The 22472-nt window shown below is 42.9% G+C and overlaps 1 long non-coding RNA gene across 1 annotated transcript in view; it reads left to right on the forward strand.

Annotated features, from left to right (window-relative positions):
* Positions 1 to 22472, forward strand: part of LOC147914639 (uncharacterized) — a 168145-nt gene that overhangs the window by 19304 nt on the left and 126369 nt on the right. The window lies entirely within an intron of this gene.

The raw sequence follows: 22472 nt of genomic DNA on the forward strand, positions 1-22472 counted from the left end.
AGCACTTTCTACACAGTTAGACTTCATGGCCACTGTTTGGTGGTAGTTTTTTATATCTACAGCTCTTCACCTCCTAGAAAAGAAATCCCATATTTTATCTTTTAGTCTGTGAGGTCTCTAAACAATACTGGAGTAGAAATGGGTGAGAACTCCATGAGCTGAATTTGATGTAATCTTCTTTGTTTTCCTAGATGCCTCCAAATGGAGATTTTTTTTTTGTGAGGAAGATCAGCCCTGAGCCAACATCTGATGCCAATCCTCCTCTTTTTGCTGAGGAAGACCGGCTCTGAGCTAACATCCATGCCCATCTTCCTCTACTTTGTATGGGACGCCACCACAGCATGGCTTGACAAGCAGTGCATTGGTGTGCGCCCGGGATCTGAACCAGCAAACCCAGGGCCGCCAAAGCGGAGCGCGCGCACTTAACCACTGTGCCACTGGGCAGGCCCCCAAATGGAGATTTTTTTTTGAGGAAACTATTATAGGATGCTTGAAAATAGCTATAGCAAGTAAAAGATTCTAGTGCTATTTGTCACCAGGTGTGGTAGAAAGCAAAGCTTTCAACTACAAGTCAGGAGGCTTAGCTTCTGCAAGACCTGACACCCACTATTTAGCTGTGTGACCTTAACAAAGTTACTTAACCTCACTGTGCCTCAGGTTATTCGTTAGGTGTTAACCTCACCTTGAACACATTCTTTAATTTCCTTAATACTCTTGTGGTGGGCTGAAAAATGTCCCCTCAAAAGACTTTCTAATCCCTGGAACCTGTGAATGTTACCTTACATGGCAAAAGGGTAAATATTACTTTATAAGGCAAAAAATGTAATTTATGGGGAGATTACTTTGGATAACCAAAGTGGGCCCTAATGCGATCACATGGTATCCTTATAAGAGGGAATCAGAGGGAGATTTTGTTACACAGACTGAAGAGGAGAGGGCAATGTGATTGCAGAGGCAGAGATTGGAGTGATGCAGCCACAAGACAAGGAATGTGACAGCCACCAGAAGCTGGAAGAGGCAGGAATAGAATCTCTCCTAGATTTTCCAGAGGGGGTGCGCTCTGGCCGACATCCTGACTTCGCCCCAGTGAAACTGATTTTGGACTTCTGGCCTCCACAACTATGAGAGAATACGTTTTGGTTACTTTCCTCCTTCAAAGCCCCGCTGAAGCCCGGTTGCCTGCTTTGGGCTGCTCTTTCTCTCCTCCCCGCCTGATATCTGTGCTCTCCTCCATCTCGCTGACCTCAGTTTCTGACCTTTCAGTGCAGCTCCAGGGGATAGGAGAAGACAAAAGCCCAGGAAAATTCGAACTTGACTTACACCACCAGAAGCTGGTGTTTTTTTCTCGAGTCTGGCAGGTGTTTAAAGTGGACTCTTCCCTTATTTGCACTTTCGTGGGTTCTTCAGAGACCTCCTCTTCCCCACCCGCCTCCGCTCCTCTCAATGGCTGGTGATCTCTTACTTGCAGTTTCTCTTAGTGTGGGCGAGGTTCCCACTGTGGTTGGTTTTCCCTCTTGCTCAGCCCAAGGCATCTGGTGGTACATCTGGCATCTTTCTGCTCAGGACTACATGCCCCTCTAGGCAGCCGGCTTGGAGAGAATCTAAGAAGGCCTCACGTTGGCTCCCTTACAAGAGTGCCCTATGTCTAGTCCACAGAATGTGCTCAGGTGTCCTGCAGTGGCCTAATACACCCTCGTCCTGTGCTCTGCCGTTGAAGCAGCCAGTCAGATTTCCCATGTGGGAGTCACAATGCCCCTAAACCAGAGGTCACAGATCAGATTCTCCATGTGGTCTGTTGTGGCCCCTTTCCTTAGGCTTGAAGTGAGAGACCCCTGAAGGGGTATCTGGACTAAGCATACTAATAGGTCTCTCAAAAGTTTCTCCTAATTCTAACCCTCATCCTTTTTTTTTTTGGTGAGAAAGATTAGCCCTGAGCTAACATCTGTTGCCCGTCCTCTTTTTGCTGAGGAAGATTGGCCCTAGGCTAACATCTCTGCCCATCTTCCTCTACTTTATATGTGGGATGCCTGCCGCAGCATGGCTTGATAAGCAGTGCATAGGTCTGCACCCAGGATCCTAACCCATGAACCCTGGGCTGCCAAAGTGGAGCGTGTGAACTTAACCACTATGCCACTGGGCTGGCCCCACTAACCCTCATCTTTTTATGTGAGAGAAGTCTGGGTGTGAGATATGAGAGGGATTTAAGGGTAAGAGTCACAAAGATAGATTTTGATAATCTCTAATGTAAATTCTGCACCACGATGGTCTCCTGCCCACTTTCGAATGTGACATTTTTAGTTCTGATGCCTCAGCTAAAACTTCTATTTCACATCCTCTTACATCTCTGTTTTCCAGAGCAACCAAATACTAGGGCCATTACTCAACTGCAAAGGTAGTTCTGTTCTATTCCTTCTGACTTATGGGAATGATAACATTCCCTGAAACCTGCCTTTGGGTGCGTAGTAGTAATGTGAGCAGCCCTCTGGTCGGGATTTGTGCCCGATCCTTGCTCCCTGAATATGCTTAGCACGTTATTGAAATTCAATAAATGGCAAACAGTATTAACCCATAAACATGAGTCTCTACCAAAGGGATCAGAGAGCTGCTGTGTGCTGTGGGTACCCAACCTTGGGGGATCCACAAAGTGTTCTGGTGAAGAACCCCTAGGATTCCGCTCAGAGCCAGAATGAGACTATCTAGTTCTTGAACTGAGGGAAGATCTGAGGGCTTATGGCCTCTGCCTAGTAGGTGAAATCCCTCTCGTTACTTGCATATGAGTTGGGCAGAATTGGCTTCTTTGCATATATTTGAAAAGCACTGTGAAGATGCTGTTGATGGGGTCTTTGAGCTTGGCTTGTCAGATTGACTGAAAGCTAATCAGAGCACCAAAGTTAATTCAACTCAATAGTTAATATGACACCTGTTAGTAACAGGACGGACTGGCTGTTCATTGCTTTGTGCTCAACTGGCAGGGTAATGGTAAATATATATAGTGGTAAACAATCTATTTATGCTTTTATGGTACTAATGCTTCTTGGGAGAAGAAATAAGAAACTGCTAGTTTTTATAATACATATATATATATTGAAAGGGTATAAATGACATATAACATTATAGTAGTTTCAGGTGTACAACATAATGATTCGATATTTGTATGTATTGTGAAATGATCACCACAATAAGTCTAGTTAACATCCATTACTGTACATCGTTACAAAAATTTCTTTTCTTGTGATGAGAACTTTTAAGATTTACTCTCTTAGCAACTTTCAAATATGCAATACAGTATTATTAACTATAGTCGCCATGCTGTACATTACACCCCCGGGATTTACTTATGACTGTAAGTTTGTACCTTTTGACTCCCTTCACCCTTTGACCATACCCCACCCCCTGCCTCTAGCAACCACTAATCTGTTCTCTGTATGTATGTTTGTTTTTTTTGCTGTTGTTGTTGTTTTTAGATTCCATGTATAAGTAAGATCATGTGGTACTTGTCTCTCTCTGTCTGACTTATTTCACTTAGCATGATGCCCTCAAGTTTCATCCGTGTTGTCGCAAATGGCAAGCAGAAACTTTAGTTTTTATACAGCTGGATTTCTCCTGATGTTGAACCAGGAAGATGACACTTAGCCTCCATCAACAAGTTAAACCATTCTGACCTTAAGGAAACTGGCCCATCAGTCATTTGCCTTGCCTCAGTTGGCTATTGCTGCATAACAAACTGCCCCAAAATTCAGCTTAAAACAATAAGCGTTTCTTATTGCTTATGGATGTACACATCAGCTGGGTGATTCTTCTGGTCTTAGCTTGGCTGACTCATGTGACTTCAGTCCACTGCGTGTTGGGTGTGCAGCTCTGCTCTTGGCTGGGCCCTCATAGGCTTTGTTGGAACAGCTTGTGTCTCCTCCACAGGGTCTCTCATCCTCCAGCAGGCTAGCCCAGATTTGTTCACATGGTCATGGAGGGTTCCAAAAGAAAAGAGTGGGAATGTGCAAGGCTTCCTGAGGCCCAGGCTTGGAATGAGTGCACCATCATGTCTGTCACATTCTATTAGTCAAAGCTCAGATGCAAAGAGTGGGGAAGAAACTCCATCCCTTGATGGGAGGAGCTGTGAAGTCACATTGCAAAGAGCATGGAGACCCAGGGAGCATTAACTGGGCTGTCAGTGCAATCAACCTGCCATACTCCACAAGGAGAAACTGCCAGAAGCTGCCACACTATTTTACAGAGTGAGAGCTTCCTTGGGGAGCCACACAGGCTTTCAAACCACAAATGCAGCTCTGACTGGAATCTGACCTCAGAGCCCCCATCCTGGCTTCCCTGGGCTATTCCCGTTTCTACTGCTATTGTGCAGTAGTCACTGCCATGAGTTGCTTGTAAGCATGATGCTGGCAATCCATATTTGCTAATTTAGATGCACAGTATTCTAGTAAGAAACAAGAGGATTTGTTTTGTGATTAACTTAGGGAAAGCAAAATTCCAGTTAGATAAGAGACTTGAATGAAAACTCTGGATTCTCAGTGAGATTAAATGTCACTACATGCAAATAATAAGATTTCAAATTTAATAGATCCATTTGTTCAATAAGTACTTATTGAGCATCTACTATGCACATGACTATTCACTATATTGGATAGTCACTATATATTCACTATATTCACTACAATGGATAGGCTGGGCCAGGGTCTCAACTCTGTTGCATGTTAGAATCTGATTCAGTTGGGCTTAGGTGGAATTTGGGCATCAGAATTTTCTAAAAAGGCCCCCACTGCTTCTAATGTGCATCCAGGGTTTAGAACCACTAGGATAAATTATTGGTTCAATTTGTGGAAACCAATTTACTGAAGTACATCATGGCTCTGAGCTTGGTTGCAAGTATTCATTCTGTCAGTCATATTTAGAGACCTAGGCATGGCACTGTGTAATCTACACAAACCGATGGGCGAGGGTGACATCATGGAAATCCTATGCATAGAAAGATTGTCTGGAGGCTAGGAAAGGAGTGGGGATGGTGAGATAAATAGCATAGGGGACAATCGGGGAACATGCTATAAAGGTTTAAGAAGCCTAGGGCAGTGCTTCTCAAACTGCAGTGCACATACGAATCACCTGACTGTACTAAAATATAGATTCTGATCCAGTCGAGTGGGCTCTGAGATTCTGCAATTTTAAAGAGCTCCCAGCTACTGCTGTTGCTCTGTGGACCATCCTTTGAGTAACATGTTCTAGGGGTCTGTTACAGTTGTTGTGCTAAAAAGTTTCTGCCTTGGTCTTACGGGGGGCTTTTGTCCAATGGAAATATGTATATTTTTACTTTTATACTGCAGGTCAAAGGGAAGTTAGAGTTTGCTTACAGACATTTGCTTTAAAATGTAATTTTGCCAAATGAATCAGTCCACACACATGATTTGGACTTTGGAGAATTAGCTCGAGAGTGAAGCCCTTGCTTAGCCCAGTTCTCCGCTGTGGAGGAAGCGTGGTGAGTGGGAAGGGCGTGGGTTTGGGGTCATAAGGACTGACCTCAAATCTCTGCTGACTCTTCCTGGATATGTAACTCTGAGTGAGTTGAATAAGCCTTCTGAGCTTCAGTTTTCTGTGTGTGAAATGGGGGTCCGATCCTTTCCAGGTGTAGGGTTATTGGGTAAATTAAGCAATATCATATCCATCGGCAGCAGCAGCACGGGGCCAGAATGGAGCAGACCTCACTGAATTGAAGTTATCCCCACGACAGTGTGCCGTCCGCTGTGACAGTGCCAATGCAGAGATGAGTAAGACTCAGACCCTCCTTGAGGTGCGGAGGGGAAGACAGACAAGGAAACCAGAATGGACAGCAGGCCTGGTGGGTCCCTGAGGAGTCAGCCCCCAGCATGGAGGTGTCCCGATGCTGAGACAAGGGGACACTCTGCTTCCTGGTGTGTGTGCTCACTGTCTGACAGGAGGTCGTCTCTTGTTTTCCGGACTGAGTAAGTAGAAAACTCAGCAGTCCTTCTTCCAAAAAGGCTTGATTCTGACTCACTCCCACCTCCCCGCATGGGGTTAAACTGAAAGACCAGATGGGTCTATAGGGAGATAGCATTTAAAATAGGAAGGAGTTCAAAATGCCTTTGGAGCGATTAGTCTTTCTTTAGGGAGCAAGGAGAAACTGCAGATCAATTCAACCATTCTTGCTGGGGGGAAAAAAAGAAAGGAAAAAGATAAGGAAGCACTTTCACAGCTCCAGAAGGGTGGCGGGAGCAGAGTGCTAGCTCTTCTGAAATGCATCTCAAGGGACCAGCTTTGGTCACTGTATTTCATCAACTCCAATGTGGGCGTGATGCCCAGAGCTTCAAAAATTGAAGCTCAACTTTGTTGCCACAGTTTATAGGATCAGAGACAAATGCCTTTAGATATCTGTTCTGTCATTGGAAGGAGTTAACAAATTCTCACCCTGTCAGATCATATGGGAATAGCTGCTATAGAAATTGTCACTTTAAAACAATCAAGGGAGATATTGGAACCTCGGCGTGCTGAGAAACTGGAGAACTCACTACAGGATATTTGCCAATAGAACCCTCACACTTTGTTTTAGGATGTTTGGTGTGCAAGAGTGGCTGGGACGGAAACGGGACAATTGTCTCTGTAGTATCAGTTGTCCTGATCACATTCCATGTCATGGGTGTTGAAATGCAGACTTTATGGGTAGGGTCTGACTTTCCCAGAATGCATCAGTGCTGCTTCCTGGTGACAGTATGGCACCTGTGGGGATGATTTGCATGTCTTCTGGGGGAAGGAAGGGAGAGAGCTGTGCCTGCCCCTTTTCCTCACCAGTTCTTTCCCTCTTCAATTCATCCTCCACACTTCTGCCTGGTATATCTTTCTAGATACCAAATCTTGCTATATGATACCTTGTCTTAAATCCCTCACAAGCTCCCTCCCCTCTGGGCTATAAGATGCCTTCCAAACTTCGGAAGGCCTCACCTCTCCCCATGCTCCCTACTCCAGCTGCTCAGAACATCTCCATTCCTGGAAGAGCCCCTGTGCTCCTCTGCCTAGTATATGTCACCTTCTCCTCAGTATCTTGGCCAGTAAATGCTGGTACATTCCAACATCCCAGCTCAGATGTCAACTCCTCCAGGAAGCCTTCCTTGGTTGTTTCAGGATCCATGAATCTCTGTCTCTTTTGGCCTCTCATAGTCCTTGCACGCACTTCTTTAATAGCCCTTTATACATTGTTTTAAAATTGTTTTTTTTACATGTCCCACTCCAGACCTTGAGCTGTGTACCTGGCATTTGGTCCCAGTGGGTGATTATTGATTTGAGACCTAACTAATAGGGGGCTGGCATCATTCTGCTTTTCCTGACTTACTTTATAAAGGTTTTGTATAATTTGACTGCTTGTGGTAAATCTGGTCTCACAGAGATGGTTTAATGACACGTCCAAGTATATATGATTAATAGCCTCTGATTTTGCTGTTTTATGGGTAAATTATCAGTTGGGAAATTGATGCTCTTTTAGTCCAAGACTTGGGGAGGACTCAGAATTTATCAACATACATTTTATGACTATTTAGGGCTAGCCTTGAGCTTTCGAAAGTCATAAAGAACCATGAGAAAAACTCAGGTCTTCTCAAAGAATTTAATTTTGTCTAGGAGATAATATAAGATAAGTAAGTGCTGAATTGTGGGTAAAGAGAAATACCATATGTACATAGTAGGCACTCAATAAAGACTAGCTTGCTGATATCTATATGAAAGGGTTAGGAAGAAGATAGCTGATAAGAGAGGGCTATTTATTTCCGTTTCTGAAATGGCTTTAACCCTTTTGGTGGTTAGAGCCTTCTGTTTCATACAAAGAGACGACGAGTTTCCATGATTTTGAGGCTCACAGAAAAACTTCAGAAAATTTTCAGAGAATTGCTTTAGTATCTCTCAGAGTCATCCATCATGGAGAGGCATTTTTCACTTCTTTGAAGGAGACTAATTGTTACATTTTTAAAGAATCCATTCTCTGAAGAGCTCCAAGTACTGAACTGTATGTACCAAGGACATAATTTTACTTACATGTTTTAAATTTGTATTTCTCTTGAAAATAGATCAAAGAACAGTATTTTGTATAAGTTAATGTTTAGGACCAGGAGCAAATTTCCCTAAAGGACTTCCTTAATATCTGGGGATTACCCCATTAGGCGCAGACCTGACCGGCACACGATGAAAGGTTTAGAAAGTGGGGCCTAGGTTGAGATGTGGTAAGGGTTGGAATGAGAGAGGCTGGAAGAAGGCTGACTTTTCTTCAACTATTCAAAGGCTGAAGAGGGGCCAGTCAGGGAAGGCTGGAATGTGGGGCACTATGGAGAAAGACATTCATTTATTTTTGTATTCCACATTTATTAAGCTCTTTTCACGTTAGGGCCTATACCCTAGGTGGTAGGAATACAAAGGAAAAAAGGAATGAAAACTGCTCTACTCCTTCAGATATTTGCAGCCCCGTGGAGGAGACAGACAGAAATAAAAGAGTGGAAGCTTTGGACAGCCATAGGCTAACTTGAAATTCTGGTGTTGGAAACCATTGCCTCAAGGTCATTTGATGTATAAGGTGCTAGGAAAATTACCCCCAACAGGGGCTTCAGAACTGCTCCTATGAACAAATTAAGGGGGAAGCCAATCAACAGCCTTGCCCCTAAGGGCAGATCCTGGGCCTCCATAGAGAGACCTCAGGCTCCTGGCTGCCCCCATTCCCCTGGGAGGAACATTTTGAAGTTTGGTGCCAGGGCAAGGTCCCGGGACATTTACTGGGTCCTGGTTTCGTGGGATTAAAGATTTCCTTTAGATACAAAGAGGCTGAACTGCTGTTGCTCCCCAGGGCAGGACCTCTTTTATTCTTTCTCCCTCACAATGTTCAAGCATAGTTTCTCTCTCCTTTTTGCATGGCTGGGGCAGGGCTAAGATGGGCCTGGAGATGCTCCTGGGCTGGGAAGACTAGAGTGGGTGACTTGACCAGCTGCACGCTGGGCCTGTAGGAGAAATCCTCTCTCTTTCTTTCTTGTCCTAAGAAAGCATTTCCTTGAGTTTATCATCAGATAAACTGGAGGAATAACACCTGGAACGCTGAGATGAGGATAAGGGAAAGAGACCTAGTGGCTGTTAGGCCTGCTTTTGTCCTAGGTCTTAGGTCTGTTTGTACCTTTGGCCTGTGATGCTCCAATGATACACCGGTCAGCCTAGCTTAGCAGGAGACTGTGTTAAGCTTTGGGACAAAAGCCACAGGAAAAGGCCACTTGAGATTCAAGGATACTAAGTTCCAGACAAAAACTGAGCCATTATACCTAACAAGTTTGAACAAAATGGTGAGACAGAAGGGGGAAAAACGATGTCCTCCACCAACTGTGATTTGAACAATTCAGGGATGGTCGCCATAGCTGCTACTCTAGAAGATCCTTAGATCCATGAAACAGTGTTCAAAAAGGACTCATTTTGGAATCAGTAGCTGACAATTGTCTCAAGTCAGCTTATAACAACTCTCAATAAGAGGTCCCAGGTCTACCACGAGCCCCATGCTCTCAGACCCAGGTGTGTGTCTTTTCTGCCCACATCACAACTCACTCCCATGGCCTAGACTTGCACAGGCCATTTCCTCCTGGAACCACAGAGCTCCTTTTCCCCCAGTTTTGCCCACTTGCCTCTCTACAGCTCTCCTGTAACTTTAATCCCACACTTCCACAGCCGTCCTAACCAGTTTAGCGCCCTCTTGAGGCAACAATGGGGTGGCACTTTCTTATGAGTGAATATCATGTTCCTGTTGTGGTTGCATTTGTCTGGTTCAGTGGATCTGAAGCCTGACTTCACGTGAGAAACATCTGGTATCTTTAAACAAGTACTGATGGCTGAGTCCCATCCCAGAATAATTGAATCAACATCTCTGGGGGTGGGGCCCAGGGATTCTGATGCACAGTGAGGGCCAAGAGCTATTGGTCTCAACCCTCCCTCTTACTCCATTTGATTATTAACTCCTGGAGGTGGAGCTTTGGTGGTGGAGTGATGAAGTCTTCTACTTCCTTGACTCTCCCCATCAAAGATGGTGATGCTTGGTAATCATGACTGACTCTGTGACTTCTGTGAAGGCTCTTTGGGCCTGGGTGGCCCTGCTGGGGCCTTGTCATCCCTCAGTCTAACCTCTGACAGAGGGTGTGGTGGGAAGTGGGTACACTTCCCACCTCTGCAGGATGAGACAGCACTGCCAGACCCTGCCCTGCTATCTTCAGAAGCAGAGAGCTGTCACAGGCCAATTCAGGGAGGAAAAAATGATACATTTATGAAGACGGGCCTAGATGCTGCCAGACCTGGCTGGCAAGAGGTTTTATCTGAGGGTAAGAGATTTGAGCTGGGGCTGAAGGAGAAAGAAGCCCATGCGGCAAGTCTCCGTTGACTGTGTCTGAGAACAAACAATGAATATTTTTCACTGCAGTAGGAAGCAAGCCCATTACAGCTCAGTCAGATTAGCTCGGCTGTCAGCTGCTCAGAGAACTCAGCCGGACCCTGGAAATCTAGCCAAGGACGCTGGGCCAGCCTTCTACTGTGGTTTCAGAGCAGCCATTTTAATTTACTTTTACTGTGATCCGACTGTGAATGAGGTTTGTGCTTTCAAGAGAAAAAACATCTTAATCATGTGTGGGGGCCTGGAAAAGACACTGAACTTGAAAGACGTGGATTTGAGCTTGACCTTGGTTGAGGTTGAGTGCTTTGCCTCTCTGAGGCTTAGTTTCCTCATCTGTAAATGGGGTTGTGATACATGCTCTATTCAGGGGTGATGAGGGGATGAAATAAATGTCTTCTCCAGAAGGTGGCAGCACACACTAGAAGTCACGGCCACCAGCTATTTTCATATAACACGATCCTTGGAGGAAAGTCTGGAGAAGCCAGGACATTCTCCTGACTGGAGATTCCTCACTTCTTGCCCAGATGTTGCTGCTGCAGCCGGGGCTCTAGTAGCATAAACTGTAGACCGTGGCTGTCTGAAAACTCTTCCTCTAACGGGCTCTTAGTCCTTCGGCTGTCCTTGTCCTTCCTCGAAGCCCTCCCTTCCCCCTTCTCCTCATCCCCCTGGCTTGGATCTCTTAACCCGAGTCTAGAGAATAAAATTGGAGATTCTTTACACTTTCTTATGCAACCTAATTCTCACTTGAGGAGGGAGAAGTATAAAAGATTCTCCCTTTTTTGCCTGAACGTTTTAGAGTTTAATTGTTGTTGGACTGTCTGGAATCAGTAATGATAGGTACTACTGAAATAAATTATAGGTAAAAGTAGGACCACATATGAGAAGCGCAAAACATCCCCAGATACAAGAAAGATAACAGAAAGAACAAGAGCCAGACCCATTGCAGCCTCAGTCCTCCACCAACAGTAGGGGGCTGTGTTTGCTTGATACAAGGTCGGAAGGTGGTTGAGGCTTTTGGGCTGAATTTAAAATTTTAAATGTGAATAAGTGACTAGAGTAAGGTTTCCTCTAACAATCACTGGCCAGGGTTATTGCCAGCCCCAAGGAAACAAACATGTTAGTGTCATGAATCAACCTCTGACAGGGGTATCCACGGAGAAGAGATTGAAAGTCAGAGTTCCCTCTGGGGTAACTCACGCGCTTTTCAACCCGAACCCAGTGGCTCTCAGTGCTTTGCATACTTGAATCATGTGTGGAGACTTAAAAAATACAGATGCCCAGGCCTCACCCTCGACTAATCAAATCAGAATCTCTGAAGGTGGGAACCCCTTGGTAGTTTCCATAGCTCTCCAGGTGATTGCAGTGTGTAACCAGCGCTTAAGAGCCATTGGTTTAACCTGTGGTTGGGAGAGCTACTCTTTCCAGACTTGTCAATCTCCTCCCCCTTACCAAGGAAAGGGTGTTTCTGGGGCTGTAAGTCTTGATTCTTAGAAGCCCATATGTAATAGCTTCTGATGGAGATGTGAATATAATGTGAATAGTCCACAGCAAGAGGACTAGAGACAGGGTTAGAAAGTGCTGTTGCCCTTCTGCATTTACTGACTTGATTTTCTTTCCTTACTTTTTTTCTTTTTTTTGTGAAGAAGATTAGCCCTGAGCTAACATGCGTGCTAATCCTCCTCTTTTTGCTGAGGAAGACCGGCTCTGAGCTAACATCTATTGCCAATCCTCCTCCTTTTTTTTCTTTTTTTTTCCCCAAAGCCCTAGTAGATAGTTGTATGTCATAGTTGCACATCCTTCTAGTTGCTCTTTCCTTACTTTTGATGAGAGTATGGAAGGCAAACGAACCACAGTTAGGTGCCAGACCTTGTTCTGGGAAGTTTACACAAAATATCCCCTTAACTTGGAGAAGATAAGTAGCTTGCTCAAGGGCCAGTTATAGGATATGGTTGGGATTTGAACCTAGGCCTGTCTAACTCAAAGCATAGTCTCAGAACACACTAATCATGTTTTGACAAAGTTCAGCATCAAAAACATCTAAAAGCCACTGGGAAAACTTTAAAAGGAGTTGACAGCAAGCCTCTGCTTCCAACAGCTGGGAAGTGTGATAGAATCAGCTGCATAATTAGGGTGCGGTCCTCCCAGGCCCATCCTGTCTTCCCAGAGTTGGGAGTTGCAATAGGGAAGCTCCAGGGATGTGTGGGCCTTGGCTTCAGTGAAGCCCTGGTCCAATGGACCTGAGCATTGGCAGAAGAGAAAACTGAGAGCAGGAGAAAGATATAAGGAGTGGAGAATAGAAGGGATCTCTCCACTGATCACTGCAGTCTCTGATCGCCTTGGGATTTAAAGACATAGTCATGCCTCAAGTCTGGCATTCCTTGTTTTTATTAATATTCGTGAAATGAAAGGACCACAGATCCTAGAGAACCTCAGCTAGATGCACATCCCTGGAAGGCCTGAGTTCTGACAGGGAGCTCATGTCAGGTGAGTGCACTCTGCCTGCTCTGGTGCCCGTGGCTTAGACATGGGTGGTGGTGAGGAGATTAGTAGTGAAACAGCTGTAACTTGATTTTTATGAGAATGGCCTATCAGATCTGAGCTTGAAATCCCCTCTGAGTCTTTGAAAATATGCATCCACATTGTCTGCGTTATCTGAAGAAGATCCCGTGTGTAGTTATGGCTGGGGAGCGGAACAAGGGAGCCTGTGTATAAACACCCTGTCTTATCCACAGACCCTCAGATGGCTTTCCACCACGTTCTGTACTGCTGAGGTTCTACATCCAAAGTTATTATTCCAGACACCTGAAACAATGAGCAATATGAAGCAGGAAGCTCTGAAATTCTGGGGTGTTTTGGTTTCAAATGCCTATATCTTTTCTAACAACAAAGTGTTTTTGGAAAGTGCTCTCCAGACTTGACCTAACCATCTGGAAAATATGGGAACATGTACTGCCAGAATATATATGTCTCTGTATGTTACAGCTTCAGCACTTTGACACACATTAATAGGCAAGACGTAAGAGAGAGGAAGGGCAGGTCATCACATTACTGTACCACAGAGTAAAGTTTACTTGTTTCTAGTTGTATGGAGTTGTGATTAATAAATTAATAAGGAATCTCACAGACATATTGGACTTTTAAAAAAATTTATTTTTATTGTGGTAACATTGGTTTATATTGTATAAATTTCAGGCGTACATCATTATACTTCTATTTCTGCATAGATTACATCACGTTCACCACCCAAAGACTAATTACAACCCATCACCACACACATGTGCCTAATCATCTGTTTTGCCCTCCTCCCTCCCCTCCTCCCCTCTGGTAACCACCAATGCAATCTCTGTCTCTATGTGTTTGTTTGTTGTTGTTTTTATCTTCTACTTATGAGTGAGATCATACAGTATTTGACCTGCTCTCTCTGACTTATTTCGCTTAACATAATACCCTCAAGGTCCATCCGTGTTGTCACAAAGGCTGGATTTCATCGTTTCTTATGGCTGAGTAGTATTCCATTGTGTATATATACCACATCTTCTTCATCCATTTGTCCCTTTTTTTTATATAATTTTTTGCTTATTGCATAACATTGGTTTATAACATTGTATAAATTTCGGGTGTACATCATTGTACTTCTATTTCTGCATAGATTACATCATGTTCACCACCAAAATACTAATTACAACCCATCACCACACACATGTGCCGAATTATCCCTTTCCTCCTCCTCCCTCCCCCCTTCTCCTCTGGTAACCATCAATCCAATCTCTGTCTCTATGTGTTTGTTTATTGTTGTTATTATCTACTACTTAATGAGGGAAATCATACGGTATTTGACCTTCTCCCTCTGACTTATTTCACTTTGCATTATACCCTCAATGTCCATCCATGTTGTCACAAATGGCTGGATTTCATCATTTCTTATGGCTGAGTAGTATTCCGTTGTGTATATATACCACATCTTCTTTATCCATTCGTCCCTTGATGGGCACTTAGGTTGCTTCCAAGTCTTGGCTATTGTGAATAACCCTGCAATGAACACAGGGGTGCATGTATCTTTACACATTGGTGTTTTCAAGTTCTTTGGGTAAATACCCAGCAGTGGAATAGCTGGATCATATGGTAGTTCTATCCTTGATTTTTTGAGGAATCTCCATACTGTTTTCCATAGTGGCCGCACCAGTTTGCACTCCCACCAGCAGTGTATGAGAGTTCCCTTCTCTCCACATCCTCTCCAACACATGTTGTTTCCTGTCTTGTTAATTATAGCCATTCTGATGGGCGTGAGGTGATATCTCATTGTAGTTTTGATTTGCATTTCCCTGATAGTTAATGATGTTGAACATCTTTTCATGTGTCTGTTGGCCATCTGTATATCTTCTTTGGAGAAATGTCTGTTCAGGTCTTTTGCCCATTTTTTAATTGGCTTGGTAGTTTTTTTGTTGTTGAGATGCATGAGTTCTTTATATATTTTGGAGATTAAGCCCTTATAGGATGTATGGTTTGCAAATATCTTCTCCCAATTGTTAGGTTGTCTTTTCGTTTTGTTGATGGTTTCCTTTGCTGTGCAGAAGATTTTTAGTTTGATGTAGTCCAATTTGTTTATTTTTTCTATTAGTTTTCTTGCCTGGTCAGACATGGTGCTTGAAAATATGTTGCTAAGACCAATGTCGAAGAGCGTACTGCCTGTGTTTTCTTCTAGAAGTTTCATAGTTTCAGGTCTTACATTCAAGTCTTTAATCCATTTAGAGTTAATTTTTGTGTATGAAGTAAGGTAAGGGTCTACTTTCATTTTTTGGCATGTGGCTATCCAGTTTTCCCAACACCATTTGTTGAAGAGACTTTCTTTTCCCCATTGTATGTTCTTGGCTCCTTTGTCAAAGATTAGCTATCCATAGATGTGTGGGTTTATTTCTGGGCTTTCGATTCTATTCCATTGATCTGTGTGTCTGTTTTTGTGCCAGTACCATGCTGTTTTGGTTACTATAGCTTTGTAGTATATTTTGAAATCAGGGAGTGTGATACCTCCAGCTTTGTTCTTTTTTCTCAGGATTCCTTTAGCTATTCAGGGTCTTTTGTTGTTCCATATAAATTTTAGGATTCTTTGTTCTATTTCTGTGAAAAATGTTGTTGGAACTTTGATAGGGATTGCATTCAATCTATAGATTGCTTTAGGAAGTATGGACATCTTAACTATGTTAATTCTTCCAATCCAAGAGCATGGAATATCTTTCCATTTCTTTGTGTCTTCTTCAATTTCTTTCAGCAATGTTTTATAGTTTTCGGTGTACAGCTCTTTCACCTCTTTGGTTAAGTTTATTCCTAGGTATTTTATTCTTTTTGTTGCAATTGTACATGGGATGGTATTCTTAATTTCTCTTTCTGCTACTTCGTTGTTAGGGTATAGAAGTGCAACTGATTTTTGTATGTTGATTTTGTATCCTGCAGCTTTACCATATTCATTTATTACTTCTAAAAGTTTTCTGGTGGATTCTTTAGGGTTTTCTATATATAAAATCATGTCATCTGCAAATAGTGACAGTTTCACTTCTTCCTTTCCAATTTGGATCCCTTGTATTTCTTTCTCTTGCCTGATTGCTCTGGCTAGGACTTCCAGTACTATGTTAAATAGGAGTGGTGACAGTGGGCATCCTTGTCTGGTTCCTGTTCTTAGAGGGATAGCTTTCAGTTTTTCACCATTGAGGATGATATTAGCTGTGGGTTTGTCATATACAGCCTTTATTACGTTGAGGAACTTTCCTTCTATCCCCATTTTATTCAGAGTTTTTATCATAAATGGATGCTGTATCTTGTCGAATGCTTTCTCTGTATCTATTGAGATGATCATGTGATTTTTATTCTTCATTTTATTAATGTGGTGTATTACATTGATTGATTTGCTAATGTTGAACCATCCCTGCATACCTGGAATAACTCCCTCTTGATCATGGTGTATAATCTTTTTAACGTATCGTTGTATGCGATTTGCGAGTATTTTGTTGAGGATTTTTGCATCGATGTTCATCAGTGATATTGGCCTGTCATTTTCTTTTTTTGTGTTGTCCTTGTCTGGTTTTTGTACCAGGGCATTGTTGGCTTTGTAGAGTGAGTTAGGGAGCTTCCCCCACTCCTCAATTTTTTGGAAGAGTTTGAGAAGGATAGGTATTAAGTCTTCCTTGAATGTTTGGCAGAATTCACCAGGGACACTGTCTGGTCCTGGACTTTTATTTTTGGGGAGGTTTTTGATTACTGTTTCGATTTCCTTACTGGTGATTGGTCTCTTCAAATTTTCTATTTCTTCTTGATTCAGTTTTGGAAGGTGGTATGTTTCTAAGAATTTCTCCATTTCTTCTAGATTATCCAATTTGTTGGCATACAGCTTTTCATAATATTCTCATAATCTTTTTTATTTCTGAGGTGTCAATTATAATTTTTCCTCTTTCATTTCTGATTTTACTTATTTGAGCCTTCTCTCCTTTTTTCTTGGTGAGTCTAGTGACAGGTTTGTCAATTTTTTTTATCTTTTAAAAGAACGAGCTTTTGGTTTTATTAATTTTTTCTCTTGTTTTTTTAGTGTCTATTTCATTTATTTCTGCTCTGATTTGTATCATTTCCCTTCTTCTACTGATTTTGGGCTTTGTTTGTTCTTCTTTTTCCAGTTCCTTTAGGTGCATTGTTAGATTGTTTATTTGAGATTTTTCTTGTTTGTTGAGATAGGCCTGCATTGCTGTAAACGTCCCTCTTGGTACCACTTTTGCTGTATCCCATAAATTCTGGCATGTCGTATTTTCATTTTCATTTGTCTCCAGGTATTTTTTTATTTCTCCTTTGATTTCTTCATTGACCCAATAGTTGTTCGGTAGCATTTTGTTTAATCTCCACGTATTTGTGGCTTTTCTGATTTTCTTCCTATAGTTGATTTCTAGTTTTATACCGTTGTGGTCAGAAATGATGGTTGGTATTATTTCAATCTTCTTAAATTTATAGAGACTTGTTTTGTGGCCTAATTTGTGATCAATCGTGGAGAATGTTCCAAGTGCATTTGAAAAGAACGTGTATTCTTCAGTTTTTGGATGGAATGTTCTGTATACATCTACTAGGTCCATGTGTTCTAGCATGTCATTTAAGGCCAATGTTTTCTTATTGATCTTCTGTTTGGATGATCTATCTGTTGGTGTAAGTGGAGTGTTAAAGTCCCCTACTATTATTGTGTTACTGTCTATTTCTCCTTTTATGTCTGTTAATAATTGCTTTATATATTTAGGTGCTCCTACTTTGGGTGCATAGGTGTTTACAAGTATTATATCCTCTTGTTGGATTGTTCCCTGGATCATTATGTAATGCCCTTCTTTGTCTCTTGTTAAAGTTTTTGTTTTAAAGTCTATTTTCTCTGATATGAGTATTGCTACCTCAGCTTTCTTTTCATTGCCATTTACATGGAGTATTGTTTTCCATCCCTTCACTTTCAGTTTGTGAGTGTCTTTAGGTCTAAAGTGTGTCTCTTGTATGCAGCATATATATGGGTCTTGTTTTTTTATCCAATTAGCCACCCTATGCCCTTTAATTGGAGCATTTAGTCCATTGATGTTTAAAGTAGCTATTGATAAGTATGTACTTACTGCCATTTCTAAACTTTTTTTTCTTGGTGTTTAGTAGTCCTTCTCTGTTCCTTTCTTCTTCGCCTGTTCTCTTCCCTTGTGGTTTGATGGCTTTCTTTAGTATTATGTTTGGGTTCCTTTCTCTTAGTTTTTTTGTGTATTTATTATAGGTTTCTGGTTTGTGATTACCATGGTGTTCATATACAGTAACCTATGTATATAGCAATCTATATTAAGTTAATGGTGTCTTTAGTTTGACCTCTACCTGAAAGCTCTACGCTTTAACTCCCATCCTCCCACATTTTTTGTTTTTGATATCATATCTAACCTCTTTTTTGTGTATTTGTATCTGTTACCCTCTTATCACGGAAATAGATAGTTTTTCCTACTTTTGGTCTTCTCTTTCCCCCTTATATAAGTCCCTTTAGCATTTCTTGTAGAACTGGTTTCTTGGTGACAAACTCCTTTAATTTTTGCTTGTCTGAGAAACTTTTTATCTCTCCTTCCATTTTGAATGATAATCTGCTAGTTAGAGTATTCTTGGCTCTAGGTTTTTTCCTTTTAGCACTTTAAATATATCGTGCTACTCTCTTCTAGCCAGTAAAGTTTCTGCTGAGAAGTCAGCTGATAGCCTTGTGGGGTTTCCGTTGTATGTGACTTGTCTTTCTCTTGCAGCTTTTAAGATTCTCTCTTGTTCTTTAATTCTGGACATTTTGATTATGATGTGTCTTGGTGTGGGCCTCTTTGAGTTTATCTTGTTTGGTGCTCTCTGTGCTTCCTGTACTTGGATGTCTGTTTCTTTCCTTAGGTTAGGGAAGTTTTCATCTATTATTTCTTCAAATAGATTCTCTGTCCCTTTGTCTCTCTCTTCTCCTTCTGGGACACCTATAACACTGATGTTAGTGCTCTGGATGTTGTCCCAGAGGTCCCTTAGACTGTCCTTGTTCTTTTTAATTCTTTTTCTTTTATCTGTTCAGCTTGAGTGATTTCTTCTAGTCTCTCGTCCAGCTCGCAGATCTGTTCTTCTGTATCTTCTACTCTGCTTTTGAGTCCCTCTAGTGAATTTTTCATTTCCAGTATTGTATTCTTCATTTCTGATTGGTTCTTTTTTATATCTTCCATTTCGTTGTGACGTTCTCACTGAGTTCATCCATTCTTCTCCCCAGATCAGTGAGCATCCTTAACACTCTTGTTTGAACTCTCTGTCAGGTAGGTTGCTCATTTCTGTTTCATTTAGTTCCTTTTCTGGGGTTTTGTCCTGTTCTCTTACTTGGACTGTACTCTTTTGCCTCCTCATTTTGCCTCTTTCCCTGTGCTTGTGTCTATGTATTAGGTAGGTCAGCTACGTCTCCTGATCTTGGAGAGGTGACTATATATAAGTGATGCTTTATGAGGTCTTGCAGTGTGCTTCCCTCTTGTCACCAGTTCCAAATATTCCAGGAGTGACCCCTGTGTGGGCTACGTGTGTCCTTCTGTTGTGGCAGGGTTCCTCTTCCTGTAGGTGCCCAGGGAGGCTGAGCTGTCCCCCTGTCCAGCTGGTTGTAATGCTCAGCTGCGTGCAGTTGTTGTGGGCCCTTCAGTCTCTTTATCGGGTGTGGGGAGCCCCAGCACAGTTGGCTGCAACGTCTAATAGCACATTCCTGTTGCAGTTTTTCTATTAAGTGAGTAGGCCCCCAGCATGGCTGGTTGTTATGCTCAGGGGCTTACAATTGCTATAAGCCTCCAGCCTATAAGGCTCTTGTCAGCTTTCTGAGGATTGAAGCTGGGTAGGGCTGGTCTCAGGCACGGGAGCACCCAGTTGTTTCAGGCTTTGGAAAGTAGGGCCAATCCCCTACATGGGTCTTTGAGAAGCACAAGTCTTCTGCAGGTGAGAAGCCCTGCCACCCACAAGTCCACATGCACAGTCAACACAGTCCTGCCCCATGTGCATGCCCCAACCCCCTGAAGTGGACCCAGTCTCGCTGAGGCTGGAGCCCCACACACTCCACCAATGCCCCACACTCTCCACCCGCTCCTTGTGCACACCCTGCCCCACAGAGGTGGACCCACTTGCCAGGCTGCAGAGAATCCAGTCACCAATCTATGCAGGCCCACAAGTTGCCCAAGGGCTTGCTGTTAGGGAGGACCAGTCCCTGGCTGAGCTGGATTATATCAATACTCTAGTGGTCGGGGCAGACCCTGGGCTAGCAGGCCCCAGGGAGATCTCCAGTGGTGTCTGCCACTGTCTGTGTCAGCATGCCCACACCAGGCCATAACAATGGCTGCCGCCAATGTCCCAGTCCCTGGAGAGGTGTCACCTCTCACTGAGATGCACTCAGAGCCTATCAGGTGAGTCTCTTTTCACCAAAGGACTGTGCACCTTTCTTTCTGGTGATTTTAGGTTGTTTTCCAAGACAAGTGAATTTGTGTGTATGCCCTTTAAGAGCTGGCTTTAATTTCTTTGTGAACCAGCTTTTCTGGAGCAATTCCCCAGTGTTGTCAGTAGCAGGCAAAGTCAGATATTAAGCCACTTGGCTCGATTGTGCTGGGTCCAAAAAATGCCTATAGTGGGAGCACTCCCTGGCTCAGATCCCCTACTCCTTTAGGGAAGGCTGCATACCTTTAGGCTGCCCCTAGGCGGCTGTGAAGCGTTGCAGCTTGTGAAGGTGGTGTTTTTTCTCTCCAGGAGGGAATTTCTGCCTCTTCCATCTCAATTAGGATCGTCGTTTGTTGCAGGGGTTCCTCTTATCCAGTTTTCAGTTCTGTCTCAGGGGTAATTTTTCCAAGAGTAATTGTAAATTGGCTGTGTCCATGGGAGGAGGTGAGTTCAGAGTCCACCTACGCTGCCATCTTGACTTCTCTCCTAGACATTTTCTAAGATGAAAATATTTCAGGTAGGGATGAAATTTTTTTTTTTTTTTTGTGAGGAAGATCAGCCCTGAGCTAACATCCATGTCAGTCCTCCTCTTTTTGCTGAGGAAGACCGGCCCTGAGCTAACATCCATGCCAATCTTCCTCCACTTTATGTGGGATGCTGCCACACCCGTGGCCTGACAAGCAGTGTGTTGGGTGCGCAGCTGGGACCGAACCCGGGCCGCCAGCAGCGGAGTGCGTGCACTCAACCGCTAAGCCACGGGGCCGGCCCCGGGATGCAATTTTTTAAAAAATGAAGTACCTTGTTTCTGAATCAATTAGAGCAGAGCCCACAAGAAACAAGAATGTGAGAACAAAGATGCCTACTGGCCTTCTCCTTGCCTCTTTCAAAACCAAAATGGCAGCAAGAGTCAGAGTTCCCACAGGGAAGTGGAAGGAGCACTGTACTGGGCATCAAGAGACCTGGCTGTTGTGTGGGCGTTGGTGAGTGATTGCATCTCTCCTAATTGTTTACTCTTTGGTTAATGGGGAGTAATAATGGCCACCCTATCTCACAGTATTGTTGTGAGAACCCAGCGAGAGGTGTAAATGATTTGAAAAGATTGAAGTCCTATACAACAGTGGGATTAGTAAACTCAGCTGCCTCCTCCCCACTTGCTATGTGAATATTAACTTGTTTCAGTGTGCTGTGGACTAGTATTGCCCTCAGGATGTGGGGGATCTGGTTGCGATTGTGTTGGTCTGGCTGACTAGATAGGCGTCTTCTCCTTTCCTGACGGTCCTTTTGTTGAGCAGAATGACCCTTTCAGAAAGAGGAGAGTGCACTTCTGGCTGTGTAAGTGCTACTACAACAACAAATGGATTGAATACATCTTCAGGAGAACATAGCCTCTTAGGAGATACATTTTCTCGATGAAAATCAATCTATAATATATTTACCACTTGTAAGTACTTAGCAGATGCAAAAGAGTAGAAGTTATGGTTCTTATCCACAAGGATGCTTACACTTCACTGCAGAGAAGGACATGGTGTAGATACATAAAGACATCCTCTTAGGGCGGCTTCTGATATCACTGGGAAGTGTTCTTACTCCCTCACCAGGGCCAGGGGCCTGCAGATTGGCAGCCTCCCGATGTGTGCCAACGTTACAGTCTTCTGACCTGCGTCAGTCCGTCCGTGCGTGTTAAACAAAGCCATCAGTTCTCATGCTTTCTGGTCTCGGTTCTCTTTACACTATTAAATGCTATTGAGGATTATAAAGAGCTTTTATTTTATCTATCAATATTTGCCATATGAGAAATTAAAACAGACATTTAAAAATATTTATTTCTTTGTTTAAGGATGACAATAATAAACCCGTTACATATTAACATAGATAACAGACGTATTATGAAACATAATCATATTATCCAAAACAAAAAAAATTTAGTGAGAAGAGTGGCATTGTTTCACATTTTTACAGATCTATAGATTGTCTGGCTTAAAGGAAGACAACTGGATTTTCACATCTGCTTCTGCCTTCAGTCTGTTGCAATCTTTTGTATTGGTTGAAACGTGAAGAGAATCTGAATTCAACCAGATATCTAGTTGGAAAAGGGACAAGTATT

Source organism: Ceratotherium simum, chromosome 18 (genome assembly GCF_057802395.1).
Source record: "Ceratotherium simum simum isolate JZ-2026a chromosome 18, ASM5780239v1, whole genome shotgun sequence".
NCBI classification, from domain to species: Eukaryota; Metazoa; Chordata; class Mammalia; order Perissodactyla; family Rhinocerotidae; genus Ceratotherium; species Ceratotherium simum.